Raw genomic sequence first — 14,265 nt, 5'->3', positions numbered from 1 at the left:
CCAATGGAGCTAACGGAACCATAAGATTTCTATTTCGAGGCCGTCTTCATACTGTTCTGACTATGGTCAACTTTCTAACACTTAAGTTCTCATTTAGGGACTAAGGGTCCCAAAACTCTCCGAAACTCGACACCGAACATCCTGACAAATCAAAATAGCAGAATTAAACTTGGAGAAAGCAGTTAATAGGGGATCGGTCCGTTAATTCTTAAGAAGACCGGCCGGGTCGTCACATCCTCCTATACTTAAACATTCGTTCGTCCTCGAACGAGCATAGAGACATACCTGAAGTAGTGAAAAGATGAGGGTAACAACTGCACATATCCTGCTCGGTCTCCCAGGTTGCTTCCTCAACCGGCTGACCTCGCCACTGAACCTTCACTGATGCAATGTTCTTTGACCTCAGCTTTCTGACCTGCCTGTCCAATATTGCCACTGGCTCCTCAACATAGGATAGATCTTTGTCCAATTGGACTGCACTAAAATCCAACAAGTGCGACGGGTCACCGTGATACCTCTGGAGCATCGAAATGAAATACCGGATGAAACCCTAGCAAGCTGGGAGGTAAGTCAAGCTCATAAGCAACCTCCCCAACATGCCTCAATATCTCAAAAGGGCCAATAAACCTCGGACTCAACTTCCCTTTCTTCTCAAACCTCATAACGCCCTTCATAGGCGAAACCCGAAGTAGAACCCACTCTCCAACCATATAGGAAACATCGCGAACCTTCCGATCCACTTAACTCTTATGTATGGACTGGGCTGTACGGAGTCTATCCTGAATCACCTTAACCTTCTCCAAAGTATCCTGAACCAAGTCTGGGCCCAATAGTCTAAACTCTCCCGGCTCAAACCACCCTACCGGAGATCTACACTGCTTACCATATAAAGCCTCATATGGTGCCATCTGAATGCTAAACTGATAGCTGTTGTTGTAAGAAAACTCCGCCAATGGCAAGAACTGATCCCAAGACCCTCCAAACTCAATCACACACGCACGGAGCATATCCTTAAGAATTTGAATAGTGCGCTTGGACTGTCCGTCCGTCTGAGGGTGAAATGCTGTACTCAACTCCACCCGAGTACCCAACTCATGCTGAACGGCCCTCCAGAACCGTGATATGAACTGAGTACCTCTATCTGAAATGATGGACACTGGAATACCATGCAGACGAACAATCTCCTGGATATAGATCGCCGCCAACCGTTTTGAGGAATAAGTAGTACACATAGGAATGAAATAAGTAGACTTGGTCAGCCGATGCACAATCACCCAAATAGCATCAAACTTTCTCAAAGTCCGTGGGAGCCCAACTACAAAGTCCATGGTGATCCGCTCCCACTTCCACTTCAGAATCTCTATCTGCTGAAGCAACCCACCCGGTCTCTAGTGCACATACTTCACTTGGTGACAGTTGAGGCACCGAGCTACAAATCTAACTATATCCTTCTTCATCCGCCTCCACCAGTAGTGCTGCCTCAAATCCTGATACATCTTCGCGGCACCCGGATGAATGAAATACCACGAGCTATGGGCCTCCTCCAGAATCAACTCCCGAAACCCATCAACATTGGGTACACAAATCTGACCTTGCATCCTCAATACCCCATCATTACCAATAGTCACATCTATGGCATCACTGTGGTGAACCTTGTCCTTGAGGACAAGCAAATGAGGGTCATCATACTGTCGCTCCCTAATACGGTCAAATAATGAAGACCGAGAAACCACGCAAGCTAGAACTCGACTGGGCTCCGAAAGATCCAATCTCACAAACTGGCTGGCTAAGGCCTGAATATCCATCGCCATAGGCCTCTCCGATGCTGGTAAATAAGCCAAACTCCCCAAACTCTCCGCTCAGCGACTCAAAGCATAAGCCACCACATTGGCCTTGCCCGGGTGATATAAAATAGTTATGTCATAGTCCTTCAGCAACTCTAACCACCTCCTCTGGTGCAAATTTAGATCATTTTGCTTGAACATGTGTTGCAAGCTCCGATGGTCAGTATAAATCTCACAAGGCACACCGTATAAGTAATGGTGCCAAATCTTCAGGGCGTGAACAATGGCAGTTAACTCAAGGTCGTGAACAGGGTAGTTCTTCTCATGTATCTTTAATTGTCTGGACGCGTAGGCAATTACCCTACCATCCTGCATCAACACCGCTCCGAGGCCAACCCTCAAGGCATCACAATAGACCGTATAAGACCCCGAACTTGTAGGCAATATCAAAATTGGGGTTGTGGTTAAAGCTGTCTTGAGCTTCTGAAAGCTCGCCTCACACTCTTCCGTCCACTGGAAGGGAGCACCCTTCTAGGTCAACCTGGTCATGGGGGCTGCAATCGATGAAAACCCATCCATAAAATGACGGTAGTAACCTGCCAAACCAATGAAACTACAGATCTCTGTGGCTGAGGATGGTCTGGGCCAACTCTGCACAGCCTCTATTTTCTTAGGATCCACCTGAATGCCCTCACTCGATACCACGTGGCCCAAGAATGCAACTAAATCCAACCAAAACTCACATTTCGAGAACTTAGCATATAATTTCTTCTCTCTTAGAGTTTGAAGCATAGTCCTCAGGTGTTGATCATGATCTTCCCTACTCCGAGAATACACCAGAATATCATCAATAAAGACAATGACGAACGAGTCAAGATATGGTCGGAATACACTGTGCATCAAATGCATAAAAGTTGTTGGGGCATTGGTCAATCCAAATGACATAACAAGGAACTCATAATGACCATACCGAGTCTTGAAAGCAGTCTTCGGGATATCTGGCTCCCGAATCTTCAATTGATGGTAACCTGAGCGCAAGTCAATCTTAGAAAACACCAGTGCGCCCTGAAGCTGGTCAAACAGATCATCAATACAAGGCAAAGGATAATGGTTCTTAATTGTAACTTTGTTCAACTGGCGATAATCAATACACATACGCATAAAACCATCATTTTTCTTCACAAACAAGACAGGAGCACCCCAATGTGATACACTGGACCGAATAAAACCCTTATCAAGCAATTCCTGTAACTGATCCTTCAACTCCTTCAACTCATGAGGAGCCATACGATACGGAGAAATAGAAGTGGGCTGAGTGTCTGGCAACAGATCAATGCCAAGATCAATATCTCTATCAGGCGGCATGCCTGCAAGATCAACTGGAAACACATCGGGAAAATCCTGTACTACTGGAACTGAATCAACTGAAGTGTTATCAATACTGACATCTCTCACATAAGCTAAATACGCGTCACACCCCTGTAGACATGTGATTTTTGACCCTCCCCAAGATTTTTTATATTTTAGCATGTAAATATTTAATTTAGGCCTAATATCGCTATTTCAACTAATTTTGACTCTTTTACTTTATTTTATTACAAGAAAATGAAAATTACAAAAACAAATATATAGTTTCATTAAGGTTTTGTAGTCTTTTTTTAATTTGAAAAAAATACCAAAAAATAGTTTTGTTTTAACGATCATTCTTATTTTAATAATTATTTTTACTTAAGTTAGGCTAATTAATATTTTTGGCAATATTTATATATGGATAGATTTTTAGTTAATTAAGCTAATTTTAAGCAAAGCTAGTCATAAAGGCTCAAGTTTCTAGCATTTCTTGAGCCCAATACCCTTAAACCCAAATAATAACCTAGACCTAACTTATTAATAGACACTCTACAGCATCAGCTGGAAAAATACAAAAAAAGGAGGCTAGACCAAAATGCCAAAAAAATCCTTACACATTAAAGAGCAAAATCGTCAACCACTTTCTGAGGAAAAAGAGTAACCTTCATATTATACAATCTCCTCAATAAGCCATTTAAGAGCAAAAATTGCCGACAACATTCTCAACCAAGAAAGAGGATTATTTATTTGCTTCCTAAGCGTTTAGGAAAACAATTTTTTCAAGAAAAGAAGCTGCTCTTGCCATTGGATTTGACACACAAAATTGGAAGGAGCAAGTGGAGAGGGGCGACACAAAGAATCGGCTCTTGGACGGAGAACACTCATCTTCAAATTCTTTCTCTTCGTCATCATTCTCACGGGTCCATACAATATTTATCATATATTAAATCTTAAAAAATCACAACCACTCTTCTTCACCGTCTCTTTTGCAATTTCACAAGCACTTTTTTTTCTCAATTGTTTCTGACTTTCCACTTTCGGTGAAGTTCCCGTTTCTCCGACGAAGCTTTCGGTCTATTCGAGGTTCCCCGACAAAGCTCCGATCGTGGTCCAAAATTAGATCCGGATTTCCGTTCGGCGAAAGCTCCTCAAGGTCTATTTTTAACTTTCTTCTTCAATGTTTCTTGTATGATCCATGTGAACGAGTTTGATAAAGATGGTTATTGTCTATGCCTTAAAATTTTATTTTTAGTGTGCAATTTGGTTAAATTAGATCCGCTGCTAATGTGCGCTTGTGCTAAGTTGTGTTTGAGGAAAGTCATTTGAATAAACACATTAAGTCATCAAAAATGTGAATTAATCGAGGTTTAATTTCTTTAAGAAGTTTGATTGATTTGCTAGAGTTGAATGTTTTATCTTAGTTGAATAGGATGTATTGGTTTAATAGAACTTATGATAAATGTTTGGCCATGAGCTTGTCACTAAATGAAAGGAAATTAGAGTTTATTGTGTCTACTGCTTATTGTTGGGCCACAACTTCTAATAATGCCAATAAAATAAACATGTTATAAATCCGGATGTGCATTTCATGTGACCCGATTCTAATCTCTAACAAGGTTAAATAGAATGTGTCGTGAATCGCAGGTGCATTTCATGTAACGCAGTTTACGATGTGTTTTAAAATAACCTTGAATTTTTCCGAAATACTAAGAGCGGCTAAAAAGGTTAAAAATGCACATAGGTCTAAACATGTATAAAAATCAGATAATAGGTCAATTATAACAGTTGATGCGACCATGCTAAAATCACGGAATTCGGAAATGCCTAACACTTTCTCCCGGGTTTATACAATTCCTTACTCACATTTCTGGTTCGCAGACTGTAATACAGAGTCAATCTTTTCCTCGATTCGGGATTTGAATCGGTGACTTGGGACACCATAAATTATCCCAAGTGGCGACTCTAAATTTCTAATAATAAAATAATTCCATTTCAATTGTCACATTAAGCTGAAAAAAACTCCCTTATACACTCCTTCCCGGGGGTGTGGGTAAAAAAAGGAGGTGTGACAACCCCTTCTCAACCAAACGCTGAGCTTTAAGAAAAGAAATAACTCTACTAGGAGTGTGATCTAAAGTACCCCTCCATTCAACACGCGGTACACCTGGCATAGCCAGTGTCACAGTTTTGGCGTGATAATCAAAAATAGCATAATGGGGCGACAACCAGTCCATGCCTAAGATAATGTCAAAACCTACCATGTTGAGCAACAATAGATCAGCTCTGGTCTCAAAACCACTAAGAACAACCAAATACGACTGATAAACACGGTCCACAATAAGAGAATCTCCCACAGGAGTAGAAACATAGACAGGGGACTCAAAGAATCCCGAGATACACCCAAATACGGAGCAAAATAAGAAGACACATAAGAGTAAGTAGATCCTGGATCGAATAGAACCGATGCATCTCTGTGGAAAACCAATATAATACCTGTGATGACAGAATCAGAGGCAATAGCCTCGGTACGGGCAGGAAAGGCATAGTATTTGGCCTGGCCTCCACCTCTAGGGCAACCTCTATCTCCCCGACCTCTACCTCTCCGACCTCCACCTCTAGCTGGCTGAGTAGGTGGGGTAGCAACTGGAGCTGTAATCATAGCTTGAGAACTCTGTGGGACACGCTGTGGCTGAGAAGTCTGTGGAGGTGCACTCCTCCCAAGTCTAGGTCAATCCCTCACCACGTGGCATGTGTCACCACACTCAAAACAAGCTCTAGGAGGACGTGGCGGCTGTGACTAGCTTGGACCAGGTCTACTGGATTGATCTTTGAAAGCACCTCGCGCAGGAGGCGCACTAGAAACCGGAGGTGCATAATAAGGCTCCTGAGGCCTAGGAGGAGCTGGAGCACTACTGGTTATTGGAAGAGCTGAATGAATAGGACGACTCATATAACCCCTACCATAACGACCTACAGCTGGGGTATAAGTACCAGAATAATGGCCCGACTCTCGAGACCTCTTAGCTTCCCTCTCCTCTTTCTCCCTAGCATGCATACCCTCAATCCTCCTAGCAATGCTCACCACCTGCTGATAAGAAATATCCATATCCAACTCACGAGCCATGCTAGACCTGATGCTGGGAATAAGCCCCTCAATAAATTGGCGAACCCTCTCGCGGACAGTAGAAACCAAGGCTGGTGCATGCCTAGCCAAACTGGTGTAACGAACAGCATACTCTGAGACAGTCATAGCACCCTGGTGAAAATGCTCAAACTCGGTGCGCCATGTATCCCTGAGGCTCTGAGGAACATACTCTTTCAGGAACAGATCTGAAAACTGAGGCCAAGTCAGTGAAGTAGCCTCATCCGGATTGTCTAACTCATAGGTGTGCCACCACTCATAGGCGGCTCCTCGAAGCTGGAAAGTAGTGAAGGAAACCTTGCTCGATCTTGATATCCCCATGGTACGGAGAATGCGGTAACTCTCATCTAGAAATCCTAGAGCATCCTCCGATGCTAGACCACTGAATATAGGAGGCTTGTACTTCTTGAACCTCTCAAGCCTCAATTGCTCCTCCTCGGAAGCCGCTGCCCTGTCCTCGGGCTAAGCTGGCACTGCAGGTGGCACAGGAATAATCTCAAGGACCTGCTCAACATGCACTCGCTGCTCAGGAGTGCGGGCAGTGGGAGTCTGTGCTCCTCCCCAAGCTTGAGATGTAGCTACAGTGAGGGGAAACAACCCTGCCTAAGACAGGTGGTGTATATGCTCATGAACTGTACCAAAGTCTCCTGAAAGGCTGGAGTAGTAGTAGAAGTAGGCATATCAGGTGCCTGGACTCCAGCTGGAACTGCAGGTGGTACCTCGGCGGTAGCTTGCACAGGTGCTCTAGTTGCACCACGTGCGCGTCCTCGGCCTCTACCCCGGCCTCGGCCTCTGACGGTTGCAGTAGGGGGCGCGGGTGCTTGATCATCTCGGGTAGCACGTGTCCTCACCATCTATGAGAGAATAGAAGACAGAAGTTTAGAATTGTGATGTCAAAATATCGGACGACAAGGAATCAAATGAAGTGGAAATTTTCCTAACAGTTACATAGCCTCTCGTAGATAAGCACAGACGTCTTCGTACCAATCAGCGAGATTCTAATAAACCGGCTTGTGATCCATGACTCTTATGAACCTAGAGCTTTGATACCAACTTGTCACGACCCCAGTTCGCCCTCCCTGAACCATCGTGACGGCACCTAGTCTCTACGACTAGGTAAGCCTAAATTACAGAAGAAAAATAAAAATTTGCGGAAGTAAAACAATTGAAAAACAGGAATAAAGTAATAATAGTGTTTAAATGTGCCACTCGGCATACACCATGTTTAACTCCCAATACCAATACGTAAATCCAAAACCCGGAAACCCACGAATCACAAGCTAAGATCAATACTACATAGCTCTAACTCCGGAATGTCTAATAAGAACAGAAACAATACAGAAAGTCTAAATACTAAAAGCAAGAATAGAAAGGGACTTCTCAGTCTGCGGACGCGACAGATGTACCTCGAAGTCTCTAGAGTGGTCGCCTCCTCAAGGATGATAAGCCTGAGTAGCGGTACCTGGATCTGCATATGAAAAACATGCGCAAAAGAGACATAAATACACCACAACGGTACTCAGTAAGTGCCAAGCCTAACCTCTGTTGGGTAGTGACGAGGAAGGTCAGGGCCCTACTAAGATTAAATAAATATAAAGATGACAGGATAAGACAAGCATTACAATTGAGAATCTACAGTAAGAATCTACATAGGATAACAAGAGTACAATAACGGGAACAGAGATGAAGGCAAACCGCAAGGAAGTACCACTCATAACAAGGATGATAACCAGGGATCTCTTGGTATCCCGAGGATCTCTTGGTATCCTCAATATATGCTAGGGATCTCTTAGTATCCCGAGGATCTCTTGGTATCCATCAATATATGCTAGGGATCTCTTGGTATCCCGAAGATCTCTTGGTATCCTCAATATATACTAGGGATCTCTCGGTATCCCGAGGATCTCTTAGTATCCTCAATATATGCTAGAGATCTCTTGGTATCCCGAGGATATCTTGGTATCCTCAATATACGTGCCAGGGATCTCTTGGTATCCCGCACCTCAGTTCAGATCATAAATACGTAAAGGGATCTCTTGGGATGCCATCTCGTAGTCCCAAAGTAAAAACACACAACAGCAACACAAGAATACCCAATTAAGCTAAATTTTGTACCAAGTAAACAGTTAATTCTAGCCTAACATGCTTCACGTAATGCAATTAAGGCAGCTTAAGTAAATAGGCAATTAAATCAACTAAACGTGCTTTTCAAAACTAGCAACAGGCTAAATTCACAAGTAGAATAAAATAGGAAAAAAGAACTCAATTGAAATACTTAAGGAAAAACCGGATTTTCAACAATTAGCTCAAGTACGCGCTCGTCATCTAACGTACAAGGCATTTCAATTATCAAATATATCATATCCTAAGGGGAAGGTCCCCCACACAAGGTTATACAAGCCACTTACCTTGAACCGTCTCAATAATCAATCTGAAACCACGCTCTTGCCACGAGTACTCGACTCCAAATGGCCTAAATCTATTCAATCCAATTGCATAATGTAAATAATACTTCAAGTAACTGATTCTACAATTAAATTCTAAGCTAATACGCGAAATTATGTAAAATGACCATGCCCCTCGGGCCCACATCTCGGAATCGGGCAAAAATTATATTTTCAGAATCCTCACACTCTCATGAGTTCAGTCATACCAAAAGCATCAAAATCGGACCTCAAATGTCCCTAAAATCATCACTCAAAGTCCTCCAAATTAGTCAAGCCCTAAACCCCCAATTGTCGCACCTCCTTTTTACCGCGCCCGCGGGGCGCGTGGGGAGTTTTCTCCAATTTAAGGACAGTCGAAACGTGATTTATTTAATTATTTCAGAGTCGCCACCTGGGAATTTTAAGGCGTCCCAAGTCACCAATTTTTAATCCCTGAATCGAGGAGAATATGACTCTGTTTATTATTCTGCGAACCAGAAATCCTGAGTAAGGAATTCTGTTAATCCGGAAGAAGGTGTTAGGCATTTCCGAATTCCGTGGTTCTAGCACGGTCGCTCAACTGTTTTTACTATTGGCTTAATTACCTTGACTTTTACTAAATGCGTCCTTATTGCATGCTTTTTACTACCGCTTTTATTTATACTGCTTGTGATTAAGGGCCCTTCTTTGAATCGAATCACGCGTACGTATATTCGTGTTATAAATAAAAAATGCGGAATTGTGTCACGCGCACGTGTACACGATAATCTTGATAATATATTTATTAAAAAAAATGATTTTTCGAAATTGTGTCGAATCAAGAATATTCGTCTTTCTTAAATAGTGAACCGCACATCTTGGGTTTTATGAAATAAATTTAATATTTTCCAAAGAAATTCGTTTTTTTATTTTATTTTATTAAATATTCGCTCGAAATTACGCGTACGCATAATCCGAATTTTTGCTTTTAAAAATATAATCAGGGTGCGCGAACGCATCCCTGATTGCGCAAAATCTTTGTTAATAATATTATGGACTTTCCCCAAATTGTTTATTATATCATGAGAAATATCCATTTAAGATACCCTTTGAACTCTTGAAAAGAATTCACAATTTATTAAATGTTGCCCGTCGATTATAATTCCCGCGTATAAATTATATTTATCCAGACTATTCAAATTCAAAGAAAAGAATAAAAATATGATTAACACTATTTTCGGCAAATACAACATTATATATCTACCAAAGAGTGAATTGCATATGAAACTAAAAAAAATGATTCATAAAGGGAAGAAATATTTTCCAAGAATTTTCATTATTTTTATTTAGTGCAAATTCTATTTTTTACTTACCATTGATTTAAAGTGTTGCAATCTGTGCATGTACATCTCAACTTATTCTCATATACTCGTTTTTAATCTAATAGGCGAAATTATTTTAATTAATTATGCTTATGATTAAATGTAAGATATATATATAATCAAACCGATTGGATTCTCAATTTATTGGATTCTCAATTTATGTGAACCCTTGTTACTAACTTTCACATTATAACATTCCTAGGCCATTTGTTAGTTTAAGAAGAAGAACAAATCTACCTAATTGACTTAATAAAGTGATATTGCATCCAACATTATTCGCCCTATTTTTGACGTTTGCAAACATAGCGGAGGATACTAATGCAACTTCCGACTATTGATGTTAACCATAATCATTATTACGCCCTATATGAATAAAATGCAACCAATCATCATCTAGCCTTAATCTACAACCAAACAATCGAAATACACTAACCACGCATTTTCTTGATATTCCCAGAATACTTTATACCTGTCTAACAATGTCGTAAGACTTAATTAATAGCCAACTTCATGCCATATTCCCTATCTTAACAATTCAACCATAACTATGCTTTAATGAAATTCTGGAATAGGTAATATTATTACAACACTTATATGAATTTCAAAAGAGAATGATCAACTGATAATTAACATGTCAAGCATACTTCTATATGAAACAACATGAAACAAAACTGAAATTTATAATAACAAACTTAGATAAATGGAAAAATAAAACTGCAAATCAAACTTCATTGATTTGTCATGCTGAATCTCTTTCCAACATAGAATTTAGAAGATAAGTACCTGGAAATGAAGGTAGAAGAAGTAAGTTTTCAGCAGTTGCAGCAGTAACAAAATACTGGCAGAATATCAGTATTTCCACAGATTTGAGCAATAATAAGACCCGAGAAACCCAGATTCACAAGAGCAAAGCTTCTTAAAGAATTTCAGATTTTAAAACCAAATAATGTCAATACACAGACCCGGACAGATTCCAAAAGAACAACAAGGTTTCGGATTTTTCTTTTCTTTTCTATTTTTCTGTTTCAGCTTCATTGTGTGTGTGTGTGTGTGTGTGTGCGAATACTCTCTTTTGGTTTCTTTTTTGTTTCTTCTTCCTCTTCAGATTCCAAGAGGAATCTGATTTTTCTGCTTGATTTTTTCTTTTATCTCACTCTAGGTGTATTTTTCTTAAATTCTCTCTTAAAATCTGCTTTAAAATCTGATCCTCAAATCTCTCAATCTCTTCCTATTTTTTCTTCTGAACTCTCCTCTTAAAATCTGATTTTTTTCTTCTCCTTTAATCCCTGTCCAGCTCCCTCTATTTATACAGGGCTGTCCTATACCCTTATAGTGCTTCTTGGACCCCTTTCTTCTTTTAAAATCAGAAAGTTCCATTACAAACTACTTTTTAATACTTTAAATGATCCTATCCTGATTTTAAGCAGCCCCATTACCCTTTGTTTCCCATTATCACTTTAAATAATAGCCACTAACTTTCCACTTTCAGCCCATTATACTATCATATTACCCTTATTGTTCTGTCCCAAAATGTCCCAAATTTACTGTTTTCTACTGGTATTACTGTCTCAAATTTTAACTAGTTATCTGAATCTAAACTTGTCTAGCAGCTACAACCAATTCCTAATGATTAACCTCCTAATACAATTGTATTTACCCAACCTTTGTAAACTTGAATTCAGAACTAACATCATAACAACATACCACTGAAATTATTATAACAATTCAGACTGGTCTTCAACATTGAACCAAGATCAAACACACACAGGAGCATTGTCAATATACTGACAATGCCCTGTTCAAAAAACAATATATACACAACATTTATTTGAATTTACTGATTTGCAAACAAACATGATTTAATTGACGAGTATTAATCAGTTGACTATTTACAACATTTGTCCATAATCAGTCTAAAACAAAAGAAACAGACTGTTTCAATCAGCATTTTCAGAAACAAGATTTATAACACAACTGATCGACGAACTTAATCGAGTCGATCACACACATTGTAATTAATCACAACCAACAGAAACAATTCATTTATTTGACTAATCATACGGGCATGAGACAAAGATGACAGAATTAATCAAATAAAAACATGAAAAATTAACAGGTTATTAAACAAACAATTATTCATGTAAGAAACAAAAAAGAAATAAGGAAAGTACCTCTAATCTTTAAATTCAACCGGACTCGAACTCAACTTGGATTTGGACTTTGTTTGAAATCAAACAGACCTTAGTCGAAGTATTTTCCACTGAAAATACTTCGACTAAGGTCGATTAAACCTCAATCTTTATTTAATTTGGGCAGAATCCAAAAGTCTGGTATTTCTAGGGTTCCTGAAGGTTCGATAAGGGACTTAACCATTTCTGGTCAGATTCGAGGGGGACCAAATACGACACACGGGTGAGGGTAGCCTAGGGGTCATTTGGTGTCAGTTTAGAACAGATCTGAGTTTGTTCTTGTTTGGTCCGAACCTTCAAAAGAAGATTCGAAGAGTTCTGAGGGGATTCGAACCAAACCAACACCAGATCCATAACGAGGCATGCTAGGGGGTGCTATGGTGTTAACTAGGGGTTGTTTGGTTTAGATCTGAGCTTGGCTCAAATATCTGGATAAAGGATGTTCAGGGGGTTCTGGGGTGTTATTTTGGTGACCGGCGGCGTTGTTGCCGTCGGGTTTCAGGCGGTGGGGAATAAGGGCGGCTAGGGTTAGGGGTTTGGTTTGGGAACGATGATGAACAGTGAGAGGAGGGGGGTGTTAAGTTAGGGGCTGGGGTAGGGGTTTGGTCCTTATATAGGGGTGGGGTGGATTGATCTCATCCGTTGGATCAATTAAGATGCACGGTTGAGATCAATCCACTTAACCAAATGTTGTCGTTTGGTCTAAGTTCAGGGTCAGCCTGGATCGGGTCAAAGGGTCGGGTTACGGGTTACGGGTAAGGGGGTAAGATCTTAACCGTTGGTTGGATTTGATCCAACGATCCCTGAGAAGCTACGACCAAACGCTGTCGTTTTGGCTCATCTGGATTGGACCGGACTTGGGCTGCCTGGATTGGGCTAAGGGGGGGGGGAGGTAATTTGGTTTTGGGCCTGGATTTTAATCCAGGTCCGATTTTCACATTCTATTTTATTTTATTTTATTATTTTTTAATTATGACAACGTAAATATTTACGGACATAAAACAAATATTTAACAAACACCACGCAAATTCAAAAAAATTCACAGTAAAAGAAATTTATTTTATTTTTGATTTATTTTGGAGTAGTTTTCGTAAGGCAAAAATCACGTGCTCACAGCTGCCCCTCTTTGTGCGGAAACTCGAAGAGTTTTCGTGCAAAGATAAAGTGAGCGGATACGAGCGATTTTTGCCCGTTCAAATACTCCGTGGGAAGCATTTTTTGAAAGATTTGACCGAACCTCTGCTTCAAAGGTTTCCTACATATCCTTGGCTATAAAGGAATCAGGTCAATGTAGTTCGGGAAGTTTTGGGTAGCTGGGACTACCATGGGACTGTGATGTTACTGCTGCTTCGTGCTGTTTTTACTGCTTGCTGACCTCCTTATTACACCTTACTTCAAAGGTAATACAAAAAAGCTAAACTAGACTATGGTACATGAATTATAAAAATCTTATCTAGATCATGCCCTTGAGTTTCTTGTTGTCTTGATATCTTGGTGATTCTTGGGCATTTGACTTATTCCGTTTTCCTTTTTATTGCGTCCCGTATTTTCTTCATCTGTTTGGGACTCTTGTTGTTTCTTGCTGGGGATTTTGTTGGATTCCTCTGCTTTATTGACTCTAAATGTGCTCATTTCTCATATGAGCGGGTTTTTGATTCCTACACTTCAATTGTATTCCCTTGTTTTCCAGGTGTGTGCCTGACTGCTTCTTTTCTTTGTCCTCATTCTTCAGGTGGACGCCTGACTGCTTCTTTTCTTTATCCTCATTCTCCAGGTGGACGCCTGATTTCTTCTTAACTTCTTCATCCTTATTCTCCAGGTGGACGCCTGACTTCTTTAATTTTTATCCTCATTCTCCAGGTGGGCGCCTGACTTCTTCAATTCTTTGTCCTCATTCTTCAGGTGGACGCCTGACTTCTTCTTTTCTCATCCTCATTCTCCAGGTGGACGCCTGATTCCTTCCTTTCTCATCCTCATTCTCTAGGTGGATGCCTGATTTCTTTAATTCTCATC

This window comes from Nicotiana sylvestris, chromosome 2 (genome assembly GCF_000393655.2).
Source record: "Nicotiana sylvestris chromosome 2, ASM39365v2, whole genome shotgun sequence".
Classification (NCBI taxonomy): Eukaryota; Viridiplantae; Streptophyta; class Magnoliopsida; order Solanales; family Solanaceae; genus Nicotiana; species Nicotiana sylvestris.
This window is presented reverse-complemented; position numbering follows the sequence as displayed.